The 16,550-nt window shown below is 53.4% G+C and overlaps 1 protein-coding gene across 44 annotated transcripts in view; it reads right to left on the reverse strand.

Annotated features, from left to right (window-relative positions):
- CELF4 (CUGBP Elav-like family member 4) overlaps window positions 1-16,550 on the reverse strand; it is a 323,148-nt gene that overhangs the window by 243,579 nt on the left and 63,019 nt on the right. The window lies entirely within an intron of this gene.

A 16,550-nucleotide genomic window follows, 5' to 3' on the forward strand; every position in this document is an offset into this window, starting at 1 on the left:
CGACTTACAGCACTAGACCACCCTTGCTCTGCGTTTAATTCCCTAGGTGACCTTAACAAATCACATCCTCTTTCTGGCCTCAGTCTCCCCACCTGCGAACTGAGAAGGCTCAGTCTAGCTCTCCCACTGATTAATTCTAACTGGGCCACACCCCACCTCCTCGCCAGGGAATCCGGATTTGACAGAAGAATATACTCAGGGAGTGACTTTTCAGTGCTGTCCTTTAGGTGTGGTGACAAGGCCAAGAGAGTGGGGATGGGGGAGTCTTTCTGGGAGTTCCCATAAGCTGTCCAGCGTGCCCAGTGTCAGGCCTTCTTTCTCTGCCTGCAGATGTGGCTGAAGGTGGCTTGGGAGGCCTGCAAGGCTCAAAACCATGGGGAAAGCCCAAAAGCTCACTATGGCGAAAGCAGGCTTGAATATTCTGGTGAACAGTCACCTCAGACCTTTTCAAGCCACCCATGGCCCCAGAGAGGGCACCCTGTGGAATGGCTGCCTCTCTTGTTCCTCTCTCTCTCACGTGATCTTATCCAAGGCCACATCCCCAACAACCTGTGTTCCCTTCTGCCCCCGCATTCCTCTGCTCTCACCACCTCCTCACCTGGTATGCCCCTTTTCCCCATGTTCACTTCTCCGAAACCCATTGATCTTTCAAGAATCTGATCAAGTTCTACCTACTCCAGGCAGCCCTCCTTGGCTGGTCTAGTCCATCCCCAGCCAATCTCCACAGCCGGCCATTTGGTCATTGCCATGACCATTTATTTCCTGAGTGCTCGCTCTGTGCCAGGCTCTGTGCCAGACCTCGTGGCCCAGGCCCTCCTCTCATGAGGCCCACAGGCTGCTGGTGCCAGTCTGGTACCTATGTCAGCCCTTGTCACCAGGCTTGCTTTAGACTCTGGTTGCCGGCCACAGAATGCTCCCGGTGTCCTCTGCAGCTCCTGACTCTTCCACCATCCAGCCTGTACCCAGTGAAAACCCCTTTCCTCCCCTTCCAATGTAGAAATTCCTGCCTCCCTTCCCTTTCTGGCTTCAGAGAGGAGGTGGAAAGGGAATGTATTTGTGAAAGGAACAGAGATGAAAGAAGGAAACAGGGAGAAAAGCCTGGGAGACAGAAACTCTCAGCTCCCAGTGCCCCCTCTGCCTTCCCCACCTCCAACTCCTGCCTCAGGCTTGGAGGAGCTTCGGAGAAATCTCTCTCCCTTTCCGTCTCATGTCTCCCTTCCTCCAGACCCCAGATCACCCCTCCTCCCTCTCCCGTCCTCCTCCCTCCTGGTCACTGGCAGACTGTTATTGATGGAGACACCCGGGGACTGAAATGAATAGCGGTCAGAGGCCCCCGTGACGTCGTCCCTCGTGCTGCCGCCTGCTTCTCCCGGGGGCGTCTTTCCTCCCGTCCCCTTGTTGGCCTTGTCCTCTGCCTGCAACCAGGAGGTGGCCACTGCCTCTGCTGTACGCAGGCAAGCCAGCTTGGGACAAGGTCAGGGGCAGGTTTGAGGGGAGGAGGATGAGGGGAGGGAGGAAGAGGAGGAGGAGTAGGAGGAGGAAATGACCATATTGTTTCCATGGCCCAAGATAACAAGAAAAGGATTCCAGAGGAAAAAGAATCTGTTGCTTTTGTCCAGCTTCCAGGAATTTCTGCCACAGTTTTTGAGAGAGCTCACAACTTTATTGTGAACCAAAATCTTTCAGGATCCTCCAGACCTTGGGTGACCTCCCCCTGCCGTCTCCACCCCCTGAATTTATCTCCTTCCAGTCTTCCCCTGGCCCCACTCACCAGTCCCCTCACTACTTCTTAGCCCCCCAGGTGCACTCTGTCTTAGGGTCTTTGCACTGGTCTTTCCTCTTCCCAGAATGGCACCCCCACCCCACCTCTGCTATCAGCATGGTGTGCTCCTTCCCTTCACTCTGGTTTCTGCTCAAATGAGACCTCCTCAGAGACACTTCCCTTGACCACCCCATTTAGCATAGCCCTGCACCCACACAGACCCTGACCCCTTTTCCCGTTTCCCTTTCTGTTTGGCACCCATCACTCCCTGACAGAGTCACATATATTTGCTCTTTGAGGGGCAGGCTCCCCATGCTCAGATGAGGTTAGGAGCCTGGTTTTGTTCTGTTTCTGCTTGGTTCTCAGTGTCCAGCATATAAGTGGAAGCTAATACGTATTCCTTGAAAGTACTGAATGCCAGAACACCTCAGCTAATTTGGTGGGGCCAATAGGCACAGAAATGGTGCTCAGAGGCTATTGAGAGCTGTCCAAGATCTGTGGGCACTGAGGCACACTGGACTTCTATAGTGGTGGCAGGGCCAGAGGTTGCCTGAGAGTTGATAAGTGGGTTCCTGATGGGAGGGTTTTTGCCCCAAGAGCTCCCAGGAGCCTGTTGAACCTGACAGTGCACTCTCACCATGCTTCCCCCTTCACCCCCAAGTTGATCCCAGAAAAGACTGATAAACAACTGCAGCTCCTGACTCCTCCACCATCCAGCCTGCACCCAGTGAAAACCCCTTTCCTCCCCTTCCAATGTAGAAATTCCTCCTGCCTCCCTTCCCTTTTCGGGTTCAGAGAGGAGGTGGAGAGGGAATGTATTTGTGAAAGGAACGGAGATGAAAGAAGGAAGCAGTGAGAGAAGCCCAGGAGAGCCCCTTCCCAGGCAGGGCCCACCCCAGCATCCTCATCTGTAAAATGGGAAGAGTAATGGCCCTCAGAAGCTTGTGGGGAGACCTACTTGCCAGTGGGTATGAACAGCCTCTACAGACTTCACTAAGTGCAGACTGCAGTGTCAATATCAGTTCACTGTTGTGAAGCAGGGGCTAGAGAGGTGCTGAAGCCCCTTCCTTCTCTCCCTCTGCACCTCTGTGAGGCTGGAGCGGCTGGACACAGAGGCTAACTGGGGCAGTCCCACCCCGGGCCCTTCCCAGTCCATCTCCAGCCCATCCAATGCAGCGGCTGACACGCCAGCATGGCAGATTAGTTGGCTATCTTAAGGCTCTTTGAGAAAGGCAAATGCGGATAAGCAGTTATTAACGCTGACTCCGGGGTTCAAAAGAAGGGACCAGTCTGCTCCCTGGCTGAGGGCAGAGCCCTGGGGGCATGGTGACTGTGGGGAGGGGGCTGCAGGAGGAGAATTTACCATCACAGGGTGCTGTGGATGGTGAGAGGCCTGCGGTGGAGGCTGGGGGGCCGGGGAAGAAAGGGTGCCCAAGCCTCATCCATTGGACACTCACTGCTCTCTCCTAGGGAGGGAATGGGGGTGGGACACATAGAACCCCCAGCTAGAACAGCTGGCCTTGACTTCCTGTGGCTCATTTCCACATCTCACAGGGGTTGAGGAGGGGGCTGTGGGCTGTGAGGGTGTCCAGCTGAAAGCGGGGAAGGTGGGGAGCATCAGCCTCAGCCCAGCAGCCACTAATCTGCCAAACTCACTCTCCTATGTTGTACTGAGTTGTCCCCAGAGACATCCCTGGCGGGGCCCTTTGGGAACTCACAGTTGAGGTGGGAAATGGGATTCTCTCAAGGAGCAGCTGCCTAACAACACAAGACAGTGTGGGAGAGAGGCTAGAACCGGGCTCTGAACGCTGAGGCTTGAGAAGGTCTGTGGAGGGTGCCTCATCCTTCCTGGGGATGTGGCCAGTGGCACAGAAATCTCTCCCCATCTTCAGACCCAGAAATCCCTCCCAAGTCCTGATCCTATGATCCACATACACTCGTGCTCACAGAGGAGTCGGCAAGGATCCAGTATGGCTGCTTGGAATAGCAAAAAAAAAAAATTAAAAACCACCTAAATGTCCCTTAGGACAGGAATGCTTTCATTTTTAAACTGTGAATACTCAAAAGCAGTTAAAAAGATGAAAAGACCCTCAATGTACCAGCATGGAAAGCCACATTGTCAGATGGGAAAAGCAAGTTGTGAAATAATAGACGCCATGTGTATACAATGGAGACACAATCAACTCGCCCATTATATACTCAGACCTGTATTTACATGTGAAAGACAAAGTCTGGAAGTCACCCGAAACTGAAAACAGGGAGTACAGGGTGGGGAGTAGGGGGTTATGTTTCCTATGACTTTCACTTTTTTTGTTTTGTTTGACACATTTAGACCCAGAATGTATTCATGTATCATTTGCATAATTAACTTGAAAGGAAAAAAAAATCTTTACTAAAAGAGTAGGATGAAATGAAAAGGAGGTGGGTGAGAATAGGTGAGCCCGACAGGATGCAGGGCCCATGGCCTGTATTGAGGAGACAAAGATCATTGCACATCTGCCGCCTGGCAAATATACTTCATGAGGGAAATTATCCTTGGTGGGGTGGCTGTGGCCCTGCCTCAAAGCTTCCTCTGAGCCGGGGCTGGCTGCTGCGGTGCTGGGAGTTGACACAGGTGCTCTCAACTCAGCAAGCTGGAAATGTAAATGATTCTGGTTCTTTGGCCCTGAGTTCTGGGGGTTGGTGTTTGGGGGATGGAAACCATGATGGTGCAAACACCTCCCCGTCTTTGCCCTCCCATTTTTGGAGGGCCCTCCCAGCTGTGCGACTCTGACGGGACATGAGGTAGAGCCACCCAAGTGATCCAGGGGCTCTCTGGGTGGTCCAGGACCTCACCCTGAGCTGCCCCCTTTCCTGTCCCACTGTCTGGGATGGTTCTCCCGGCACCAGCTCATAATGGAGTCTACCACCCGTTAGGGGTCAGCGCTTTCTGTCCCACCTCTTCCTGAGTCACGGGATCAAGCAGGATAGAAGCGCAGCCTGTTCTGGAGCAGAGACAGCTTTGGAAATCATCCAAGGTGGGGTGGGGGCAGAGAGGTGACAGAACTGTGGGGTGAGAAGTCACACCACAGTGCTGCCCTCAGCAGCTGACACCTGGGCTCCCTATGGCACCCTCTTCTCACCCGAGAGGGGCCCCATGCCCACCTCCTCTCCTCACCTGAGAGGGACGCCGTGCCCACCTCCTCTCCTCACCTGAGAGGGACCCTGTGCCCACCTCCTCTCCTCACCTGAGAGGGACCCTGTGCCCACCTCCTCTGGCCAGAACAGACCTGCCTGTCCTCTAATACTTGAGATTCTATCACATACGCTGAACACTTTGGCCGGCACACATGTTTCCTTATTCAGCCATGTCACCTTCTCCCACTTACCATTCTTATTTACTTAATCCCTTCCATTTACCAGCTTGATGCCTCGTCTCTGAATAGACTTTCAATTCAGTGAGGGTGGAGACAGGCTCTTCTATGTCTATATGGCTAAGTGGAGGGCCCAGCTTCTCATTCAGGGGTCTGCAAGCTGGAGACCAAGAGGGACTATGGGGGTGGGGGAAAGAGATCCAAGATTGGGGCACTGAAGGGAGATTGGGAAAAGTTGGCAGAGTGAGGAGGGAAGGGAGAAGGAGTGTGTGGCAGGAGACGTGAGCACTGGGCCAGGGAGAGGCAGGCAGCGTGGGCAGCGGGAGGGTGCTGTCGGGCTAGGGTGCATGCAGGGGTGGCGGATGCCCCTCTCCGACGTGGGCAGCATGCAGACCATGGTGCAAGGGGTACTGCTGTGGCCAAGAAGGTGGGCGGTGCCCTCTCCCATGTGGGGGGAAAACACAGTGCAGCAGAATTAATTGCACGGAGATGGCAGTAATTTACAAAGCCCCCATGTGCCGGGATAAAAGGCCCTTGTCATTGTGAAGTGAAGGAAGTACAATTTCCTGCCCAACTCTGAACAGGGCCGAAACCTGGGGTGTAATCATCACGGAAGGGAAGGTTCCCGATGTGATGCTCTCCCTCCTCCCACCCCAGCTGGGCCTTGCCTTCCTACTAATTGAATTACAGAATTAGCCAGAGGAAGGTGGCCCTAGAATAGGAAGGTCTGGATTTTAATAAAACATCAGATCCTTTAGGCCTTGGACTTGGCCGGCCTGGAGGAAGTGGGAGAAAGCTGGGCAGTGGGGAATGGGAAGGTAGCAGGAGGCCCACTAGCCAGACCTAGGGGCCGAGGAAGGGGCTCCCTGAAGGCCCCTCTGCCCCAAATCTCCACTCATCCACCTGCCATGGTGCCTGAAATCACAGCCTGGGAGCATCACTCCTTAGTGGTCCTCACCCCCGGCTGCACCTGAGAATCACCTGGAAGATTTAAAAAACATGCAGGCCACTGCAGAGAAGTTATAGTAGCATCTCTGGGAGTGGATCACAAGAGGGAGGGAGGGAAAGTCCACCAGCTTCCCTGGGAATAGGGTTACTGATGTTCTGAGGTCACATCTGTTCCCCCATCCAGGCTCTGTCTTTCGTGCTCTGGGTGGGCAAAGGCAGTCTTCCTGGTACCTTTTGAAGCAGATGTTCTGCTGCCACGTGAGAGAGAGGCAGCTACAGAGCAGCTCATCATGTACATGTTCTTCCTCTGCAAATGTCCTCCCACTTCGAGTACCCGGCTGGAGTCTACACAGCCTTTAAGACTCACTTCTTAGGTCCTACTCCAAGCTGAAGCCCTGAGCATCTACCTCGGCCACTTTGGTCTCACCTTCTATGGATTCGCATGTGGCCTCTGCCCATGGCCTGCCTCAAGGATGAGCCTCATTTTCTTACCTCAACCATGAACAACTTGAGGCTGGGCCCTTGGGGCTCAGCAGGACTGAGTAACAGGCGGGAAAAAGACCCCATGGGTCTGTGCCTCTCTCTCCGCTCTTCTCTGTGTGTCCAGCCAAGGTTGACCCTCCTGCCATCTTCCCAGGACCTTTTCTGGCCATTCTTGTTTCCCTAGTTCTTTCCACCTGGATCTTCTTCCCTCTCTCTTCCCACTCCTCCAAGTACTCCCTGCTGGTATTCCAACAATTCCTGCAGTTGTCTTCTCTCCATGTGACACAGTGATTCCCCACCCACATAATAAATTTCTGACTTCCTCTTGCTTCTCCACCCCCATGGGGTAAACCCAAGCCTAAGAACATCATCCTTTCCTCTGCTGCCTTCCCCCATGCCTCACCCCTTTAGAGCCCACGTAACTTTCTAGGAGTGTCTAAGTTTTCCTTCCTCCAGGAAGCCTTCCCTGACTACTTCAACCCCAACCTCTCTCATAGCCCTTGGCAATGGTCTGTCTCATTTTGCAGTTAGAATCATACACGTCTTTGTCTGCCTTGCATTTGTGTGTGTTCACCCAGAATGTAAATACTCTATTATAGGAGTAGCTCACCCCAGGGCCCCCTTTCCCCCAGTGGCAGACAGCGTAGAATGCAGAGATTGCTGAGCTCCATTCTGCCTCTGGCTGGGTGAGAGTGAGCGGAGTGGCAGCAGGAAGTGGCTGCTGCAGGGATGCGGGTGTGGGGGAAGTGGGCCATGAGGTCTGGGGAAGTGAACACATTGCTCAGGCCCCTGGTGGCAGGAGCCATACGTCTTCCTCAGAGGAGGCAGCCTGGGGGGTGGGGGTGATGGGGACTGCAGAGGTGGGGGAGGGGGAAGATGGATGGTCCCCTAAGCCAATGCATCAGAGGCTGCAGCCTGCTCTCCTCTTTAGGGGCTCTCCAAGTGCTGGAATCTCCCCCTTGGCCATGCATTCTTCTTTCAGGCTCCGTACTGCCCTCCAGAGTCTCCTCTCTTTAAATCAGAAACTCCAGAGAAGAACATGGCCCATTCTAGAGTGCGAATGAGTTTTGTTGAGTTAAACTCCTCTGTGTGGTATGGGAAAATAAATGGCTCACTGTGACTCTTTCTGCCCTTTGTACCCACAAGACAGAGATGTGCACAGAGCTGGGGTGGTCCAGATTTTCCTCAAGCTAGATTTGAATCTCCCAGGAAAGGGACCAACCTTCTCTTTCTCTTCTTGCTGAGCTCAGGGCAGCGTGTTCAGACCGAGGGACCTAACTGGCTCTGGACAAGGAGGTGCAGACCTCAGAGGGTTAAAGAACCAGCCAGTGGGTCCTTTGCCAAGTGTCCATCCTTTCCAGTTGCCCTTGTTTATGCCCTAAAAGCTTGAGAATTACATGTCTGGTGTCGGCTGCTCCATCTTTATAGCACTGTGAAAAAAGACAAAGTGGATGTGACATATTGATGGCCTGTCCCCCTTTTCAGCAAAGAGCTCCTCCATCTGTGGCCAGGGCTGATGGGCCCATGAGGTTCAGGAAAGTAGGGACTGGCCCAGGGTGGGTGTCAGCCTTTCCAACATGGGCTTGCAGAAGTGAAGCCTGCTCAGCTGACCACATTTGTTGGGCATTGTTCCTGCAGCCAGGGGCTTGCTTCTGTACCTCTTCTCTGGCCAGCAGCTCCTACTGGTCCCCAGGAGAGCATGAGGGTGCTCCCTTATGTGTGTTTTTTTGGCAGAGGGCCTTGATTTGCCAGAGTGCTGTCATGTGCATGATCTCACCATTCTTACACCTCAGCATAGGCTCGGGATGGGGTGCGTATCATCAGCATCTGACAGCTCAGAAGCTTGAGACTGGGAGAGGCCCTGAGATGTGGCCACAGTGGGAGAGCAGAGACTCTGGTATCCTGATGGCTATTTTTGGGCTCAGTTCCTGTTTCCCCCTCCAGGAGCCCTAGGCAGTGTCTGAGGACAGTGTGAGGATGGGCCATGCTCAGGGAGACATGAGGGTCCTTGGAAGGGAGAGGTCCTCCCTCCCCACCTCCAATCCTGTGGCCTTCTCTTGGGATAAGGGGCTCAAGGGTGACCTCATCTTCTTCCCGCAGACACCCAAGTAGAGTCAGCTGAGGTGGTGCCTGTCCTTCCTCTATCACAGGTGCCCTTTCAAATGTCAAAGGCAGGCATGCCATGGGCTCCTCTGCAGAGGTCTCTAGCTGAGCATCAAGGGTGGATTTCAAATGCATTTGGGGCATTTGCTATTCACATGAGTGCCAGGATAAATTCTTTGCTAGAACCTAGAAACTGAACTATGTTCCTTTCTAATGAACCTGGTAGGGGAGTTTAGATCTTCCTGTTTGAATTCTCTTAGACCAGGGTGAGAAGCCAGGCTCAACTCAGTGGGGATGGCCCACAGTGGAAGGGGCTCTCAGAGGCCTCCTTGGCAAGACCAAAACCATCGCTAAATTACATGATATGGGCGACAGACGGGGTCCCCGATGAAGCTAGGCATCTTCACTTGTTTGGGAGGGAAACCACCTCCCTCCTCTCCAACAGCTTCTGAGCCTCTGCCTCACTCCTTCCACCCCTGCCTGGATTCCCTCTCCCTCTTGGCCTGTTTTTTCAGAACTTCAGAGCCTCACTAGCTGACCTCAGCCACATGGCTCAGCCCTGGCCTGACACCCTGACCTCCTCAGCACATAAGAATCACACCATGCCCCATCTGAGGCTCCAGTGGCTAGTGTCATTTGCTTGGTTGTGTGTGTGTCTTATATCTGCACAGCGAGCTCAGCAAATACTTGCCGAGTGAGTGGCAGAGAATTCCCCTTGCTGGAGCTCTTTGTGGCCATGGGACTGGTGAAGTGGAGGTGGGGGTCATTTTTCACAGGGGGAGTGCCTTCCCCATGCAGAAGGAAGCTCAGAGGACTCTGTCCTTAGGCTGCCTCTGAAGTCCCCATCCCTATCCCCAGGCCTGAAGCACTCCCTGATATATCCACAGGGATAGCTCTCTGCCCTCATGATTTGTGTGCATGTGTGCTTGTGTGTGTGTGTGTTTTGGGGGGTACGATGGGCTTCTTTGACTCTTATCTCCCATGAAAGGAGAATAGATCATACCAGCAAGGCAGTGGACCTATGAGTCCCTTTGTGGCTTCTTAGGACAGACCCTCCCTTTGGGTCACACAGCCAAGCCATGCCTGCCTCCCCCAGCAGTGTGTGACCATATCACTGTGGGCCTTTTCTTATTCCCTCCTCATGTCTGGAGTGCCTTCCCCACTCTTGGGCCCTCCATCAGATCCTCCAACCCTTTGAACCGTGTTCAAGCTGCAGCTCCTCAGTGTAACCCTCCCAGCTTCTCAGCCCTTGCTGGGTCTCCTTCGAAAATGTCTGATGCCCTCAAACGAGTGCTTGGTTGAGCAGCTTTCTGCTGTTCTCATCTGTGAGAATCCTGTCCCTCAACTAGACCACAGCGCCCAGGGCTGGACCTCTTCTCTGGAACCCCCTTACCAAGCCCCAGGATGGGGTTTCATAAGAGCAGCTGGGTTGAGCTGAACAAAATTCAGGAGGGGAGGGTGTGTCCACCCCTCTTTGATTGCAGGGTCTGGTCACATGGTGGCACTCAGGACCTGCCTGGTGAGGTGAAATAATCTCGCCTCTGTCCTCTGGCTTCTTCCTAACAGGCTCTAATTCACTTAAAGAACAACAACACAACAACGACAACAAATTTTTTTTAAAAAAGAAGCACACCAACCAAGAAATTCCAACCTCAGCATCCAAGACAGGCTATTTTGAAAAGACCAATAGCCAGGAGTCCCATATTACAGGATCAATGTTTGGAAAATGTGACTTTCTTTTTAAAAGAAGAAAAACAATCTCACACTGTCCTGGTAGGCCACAGTCCAGCTGTCGATAGAGGGTGTCTTTCTCTCGTGATCTTGGCCATTTAAGCCACTGTTCTGGCCGGGCTTTGGGCTGCACCCAACATCAATACGGTAAGTTCAATCACAGGCATTTAGCAATATTTAACCTGAGGGCTGCGGCGAAGAAGGAGTCAGCAACTGTGACTGGGACGCCAGCCTCAATGAGTCAATCCCTCAAATCCAGAGGGGCCCTAAGGAAGCAGCATTCTCATTTTTCAGAGGGGTAGGGGCTCTGGGTTTTGCTCTAGAGGCAGCTGGCCCCGGTCCTGGGAAGGGCTAGAGCTATTCCAAGTCATCCTGCAATCATTGCTGACTCTCAAGGAGTGCCCAAGGTGGGTGAGAGGAGTTGGTAAATGGGGAGCCTGGCCTATGGGGTAAGACAGAGCCTAGCATTTGGCTCTAACGTTTCTTTTCCCAGAGAACCACCCACATGCCCACAGAGCCCACCAAGAGAGAAATGAAGCCAACTTATCAGCTGACTGGTACACAAGACCCAACAAACCATGTGACTGGGGTTGGAGGTGCTGTCTTCTGTGGATGGAGTGAAAAGATGCTTCATTCATTCATTCATTTCGCAACCATTTATTGATGGTCCACAATTTGCCATGAAAGACATACCCCCTGCTTTAAAAGAGACAATTGGTGCTGGGTGCAGTGGCTCAGGCCTGTAATCCCAGCACTTTGGGAGGCCGAGGTGGGCAGATCACGAGGTCAGGAGTTCAAGACCAGCCTGACCAATATGGTGAAACCCCATCTCTACTAAAAATACAAAAATTAGTTGGGCATGGTGGCATGTGCCTGTAGTCCCAGCTATTCAGGAGGCTGAGACAGGAGAAGCGCTTGAACCCGGGAGGCAGAGGTTGCAGTGAGCTGAGATCACACCACTGTGCTCCAGCCTCGATGACAGAACGAGACTCTGTCTCAAAAAAAAAAAAAAAAGAAAAAAGAAAGACAATTGGTAAGCATGCTTGGAAGGCCAGGTGATGAGTGTGCAACCAACACACCTATCAAGCCAAAGTTTGTGCAGGGCCTATTGGTGGCACAAATGATAGCAGCAAACACTCACTGATTTTTGGTTGTATTTTGGGCATTGTTCTAAGGGCTTTATATGTTTCGACTCATTTAATGTAAGTCTATAAAATAGACTTATCATCCCCATTTCACAGATGAGGAAATGGAGTCACTCAAAGATTAAAGACTTGCCCGAGATCTTGTGACCAGGTCCCTGATAGAGCCAGTGTGTGAGATGGGTAGGCTGCCTGCAGAGCCCATGTCCTGAACTCTGGACTCTGCAGCCTTGAGAAGGAGGTTACTCAACTCTGCCTGGGGGAGAACTCAGTGCAGGGACACCTGAGTGAATCTCCAACCCAGAGTGGCCTTAAGGGAAGGGTGTGCTAGGGCAAAGCTCTGCATATGCAAAGACTGAACAGAGTGGGTTTGGGGGCCCTGGAGTGGTTTAGAAGGGCTGGAGCCTGTAAGAGCACCATCTCCTCAAAGCTCCCCCAGGTGCCTTCCTAAACATCTTTCTTTGGCTTTCTCACTTTCTGTTCTTCCTCTCCTCTCTTCCCCTTCCCTTCCCTCCTTTCCCCTCCCCTCTCCTTCCCTCTTCTTCCCTTCCCTTCCCTCCCCTCCCTTTCCTTTCCTTTCCCTCCTTTCCATCCTCTCCCCTTCTCTTCCCTCCTCTTCCCTCTTCTCCCCTCCCCTCCCTTCCCCTTTCTTCCCCTCCCCTCCTCTTCCCTTCCTTTTCTCTTTCTTCTTTATGTCCTTTCCATTGCCTGACTCCTCTCTCTTCCCTTCCCTTCTCCCTCCCTCCCTTCCTGTCATTCTGTTTTGTCTCATGACTAGCACCTATATTATCTCTTGTCCACCTATTTAATTTTCCCCCTGACCATCCCAGGCTGCAGCATTTTTCCCATCCCTACACAGTGGTAACATGGGACCTTGAGGTTCCTGTCACCAGCCAGCTGGTGACTCAGAGAAAGCCATCCAACCCCTGTGGCCTGATTGCTGCCATCCGCAGGGTGTCTGGAGTTCTGGGAGAGGGTTGCACCTGGCCTGGGAGGGAGGTGGGCCTGGCTATGACAGTAGCCTCTGCTTTCTTCTGGGAGCCCTGGGGTAGTTTACAGAGTCTCTTCCAGAATCTGTGAAATGGGGATAATGACACTCACCCGCTGGGGTCCTGAGTGCCCAGCAGAGCACCTGGGATATAATTAATGGGGGGTATTACTCTTGTTGTTGTTGTCCGTAGTAATAGTTGTGATGTGATGCTTAAATTCCCTACAGTGTGAAAAATGGCTTTGGCCTTTGTACTGTCTATTGTCTGCTTCCTTTTGTAGGACCTGTGTGTGTTCTTTGGTTATAACCACACTCATACACACTCATAGGGGACAGGGACCTCATTGCACTTCCTGTACAGCACAGGCCAGCATGTGTCGGGGCTCAGAACGACGGATGGTTTGCTTAGAGAGTCTAGGATGCTGGTGTGTTTTGTTTCCCTTGTGTGTGTGTGTCTAAGATGCTAATGACCGGAGGCGGTAATGAGCTGGCAGGGGCCTAGGTGACAAAGAGCTGGCTTCATGCATCCCCAAAGAGGCACCTCAGTGCCAATTGTTTCTTTTGTGAGAGGAATTGTCAAGACCTGGGAATGTGGGCTGGGGAGGGCTGGAGAGAGGAAAGTTGGGGCGTTGCAGACAAGGTTTACAGGAGGCAGATCTCCACACAGGAGCAGAAAAGGGTCCTGGCAGCACTGAGAGGGGACAGCCTGGGAGGGACGGGGAGCCCCAAGAGGGTGGCAGGTCCCTCGTGGGAAGGGAAGGAGTGTGGATTGAGCACTCTCAACCGTGTTACCTGTTGACTTCTCAAGCGGACCCTGTGAGCTCTGCAATGGCAGGGCTGGCCCCTCTGCATGCCTCTTGTCTGCCCTACTCCTGGCACAGGGCCTGGCATGGGGACTGGAGGCATGGGGTGAGGGATGGTCAATGGTTTGCATGACAGTGCTGACTGGAGGGCTCCAGCAGGTCAATAGGTCTCTCTGGGCTTCAGTTTCCTTTTTTGTAAAGTGGGTTTGATGATCCCTACCCATGAGTCTGTGTCCTCAGCATCCAGCACAGTCCTGGCACCAAGTGGGTCCTTGGCACAGACTCATCAATGAATGAATGAGTGGAGGAGTGGGGCATGGGAAGTACACGTCCCTCTTTTACACACCAGGGAAAGGAGCACGAGTCAATCATCCCGAGAACACACATCTGGTCAGTATGGTAGCTAGAGCTCAGGTGCACCACCCTTCTCCTGGGTTGAGTAAGGCTGGGGAGCCCAGTGCCGCCCTGGCAAAGGGAGAGCAAGCCAGACAAACTGTGTAGGAAGCTGACTGTAAGTCAACAGATGGAGGTGTGTCTCCAAGGCTGTGCACCAAACGGAAGGGAATCGGGAGAACAGATTCATGCGAGGAGGTGTAGGCCTAGTGCAGCCAGTGCCCCTGCCCCTGCCTGGGTGGACGGCAGGCGGCAGCCATGGCTGGGGAGAGAGGGAGGCACAGGTGCAATGCTCACAAGTTCGACAGCTGCATAGGGCTGTATTCTCTGTCTTCACTTCACCTTGAGAGGATCCAGGGATGGGAAGGAGTAGGGTCGAGGAGGGGTGTTGTGGAGACCCAGGCCCAGGCATAGTGAGCTGTGCCAGGCAGAGCCAGCCTGCAGCCTGACCTTAGCACCTCTTCCGACTCCTGCAGCTGAGTACATCTTGTCTTTGTGCCCTCAGTTTACCCCTTCTCTTTGCCTTCTAGCTCATTTTCTTTTCTTTTCTTTTTCTTTCTTTTTATTTTTGAGACAGAGTCTCACTTTTGTCGCCCAGGCTGGAGTGCAGTGGTGCTATCTGGGCTCACTGCAAGCTCCGCCTCCTGGGTTCACGCCATTCTCCTGCCTCAGTCTCCCGAGTAGTTGGGACTACAGGCGCCTGCCACCATGCCTGGCTATTTTTTTTGTATTTTTAGTAGAGACGGGGTTTCACCGTGTTAGCCAGGATGGTCTTGATCTCCTGACCTCGTGATCCGCCCGCCTCGGTCTCCCAAAGTGCCGGGATTACAGGTGTGAGCCACCACACCTGGTCATTTTCTTTAGAACCTTTCTGTGTCTCAGCTAAGCTGAATGTACCCCAGCCCCACTGGGGAGGCTGAAGCAAGTAGGGTGAGGTGGATAGAAGGTCCAGCTGAGGCCTCTCCTGCCTGGAATCTGAGGCTGAGCAGAGGCTCACCCCCAGCTCTACCCTTCCTGTGAGGTGTGGGGCTGATCAGAGGCCTTAGTTGTGCCAGAGACGTGGGCCATGGCCAAGGATTCAGGCCAGCTGAGAGCAGAGGTCTGGGACTGGAGTGAGAGAAGGTGGGGGTGGCTGGGATGCAGAACCATAGGGAGACCCTGGGCACAAAGGCCCCCACAGCATGGCATTGTGACAAGACACTGGGTTGGAAGCTGCACGTTAGCTCAGACGCCAGGATAGGGTCCTTCTGTCAGGTCCCTGGCCTAGCCACCTTATCTATAAAATCTCTGCTTAAGTGCAGGTTGATGTGGGAAAGTTCCAGAGAATGAAAGTGGGAAGGATGAGTCAGAGCTATGGCTTTTAATCTTGCTTCTACTTGTTCTTCCTTCAGCTGAGGGCTCATGTGGGACAAGGTGGAGCCCCAGACCCTGGCAGCCCTGTGGGGCCTGCGGGTCTCCATTCCATCATTAAGTGTCTGGGGTATCTGTTAATTGCTCAGCCCTGGCCTGGGAAGAGAAGGCAGGGAAATAGAAGAAGAAAGACCACCTGACCTCAGGGGCATCCTGCCTGGGGATGGGCCTGGGACAGAGAGATATGGAGGAAGCCAGGTAAGCTGGTGTGTGGCCCAGTAACCAAGCTTCAGACTGTAGAGGCCTGAGGAAGCCATAGACAGAAACAGGGCATCTGGGGAACCTTCCTGGAGGCTGGGCAGGCTGCCTGGGCCTCAGTGGAGGTAGGTAGGAAGAAGGAGGAGGGGAGGGCCTTGCAGTGGTTGGAATGAACAAGTTATGTGTGGGACTCGGAGGAGCAGTGGGCATTTGCAGTCAGCCAGTGTGCTCTGTAGAAATGCACTCCAACGTTGACCAGCACAGGCTGCCTCCCGCTTTCCTCTCTCCTTCCATTCCTCTCTTTCTCTCTCCATTTTCCCCCTTCTCTCACCAAGGTTCTCTTCTGGGGAAGCTGGGGCATGAAGGGGGAGGACACACATGGGGCTAAGGGAGAACCAGTAGCCCTCGGCTGAATCATGTTTGTGCATCACTCGTGGTCTCAGCAGCATGGGCTGCCTCTGCCTCCCACGACCAGACCCCCTGTGAACCTCGAGCCACTGAGCTGCCCGCTTCGTCTGTGGGTCTAAATATAGCGGTTGAGATGCGCACTCTGGAATTGGATTTGATGTAGCCCTCTGGACTCGAGCTAACTTTTGGGGAGTAGTTTTCTTGGGAGCCTGCCAGTCCAATTCCTCCCTCATGAACACTAATTACCGCACAGACCTTCTCCATGAAATCGGTGCTGAAGCCATTTCCATCCAGGCGGCTCTCCAAGACGAAATTTTTCTACTGGGAACCGACAGCCGCAAATAAACCTACCATCTACTTAGCAACAGAGAGCAAGAGCGGGAGGGAGGAAGGAAGGGGGGGCAGGGAGAGTGGGAGGGAGAAAGGAGAGGGAGGGCTCTGCTTCTTTTCTTCCTCCTGTTCTTTATTTTTCAAAAAGGATGTAATCATCTCTCACCAGGAAGGTGGTACAGGGCATCTCATGAGACAGGACAGTGGCCCAGGAGAAAGGCTCAGGCCTCCAGCAAGGCTAGTATCTGCTTTTGGTGGCCTGAGTGTGGCCCGGGCCCCACTGCACTGCTGGGCACCATTGGGGAGCAAAGGCAGCCCCTTGCCAGCTGCAGGGTTTCTTCCCTTCTTTCCTTCCCTGATCTCCCTTAAGCCTCTGCAAGCCTGGCCTGTGCCCAGCTCCCTGTCTCACCTCACTAAGGATGGGCCCCATCCCTCTCTCTGCCTGGTGAATTCCCACCAATCAGCCAAGGCCTCGGTAACATCTCACCTCGTCCAGGC

The sequence above is a fragment of the Pan troglodytes genome, chromosome 17 (assembly GCF_028858775.2).
Source record: "Pan troglodytes isolate AG18354 chromosome 17, NHGRI_mPanTro3-v2.0_pri, whole genome shotgun sequence".
Classification (NCBI taxonomy): domain Eukaryota; kingdom Metazoa; phylum Chordata; class Mammalia; order Primates; family Hominidae; genus Pan; species Pan troglodytes.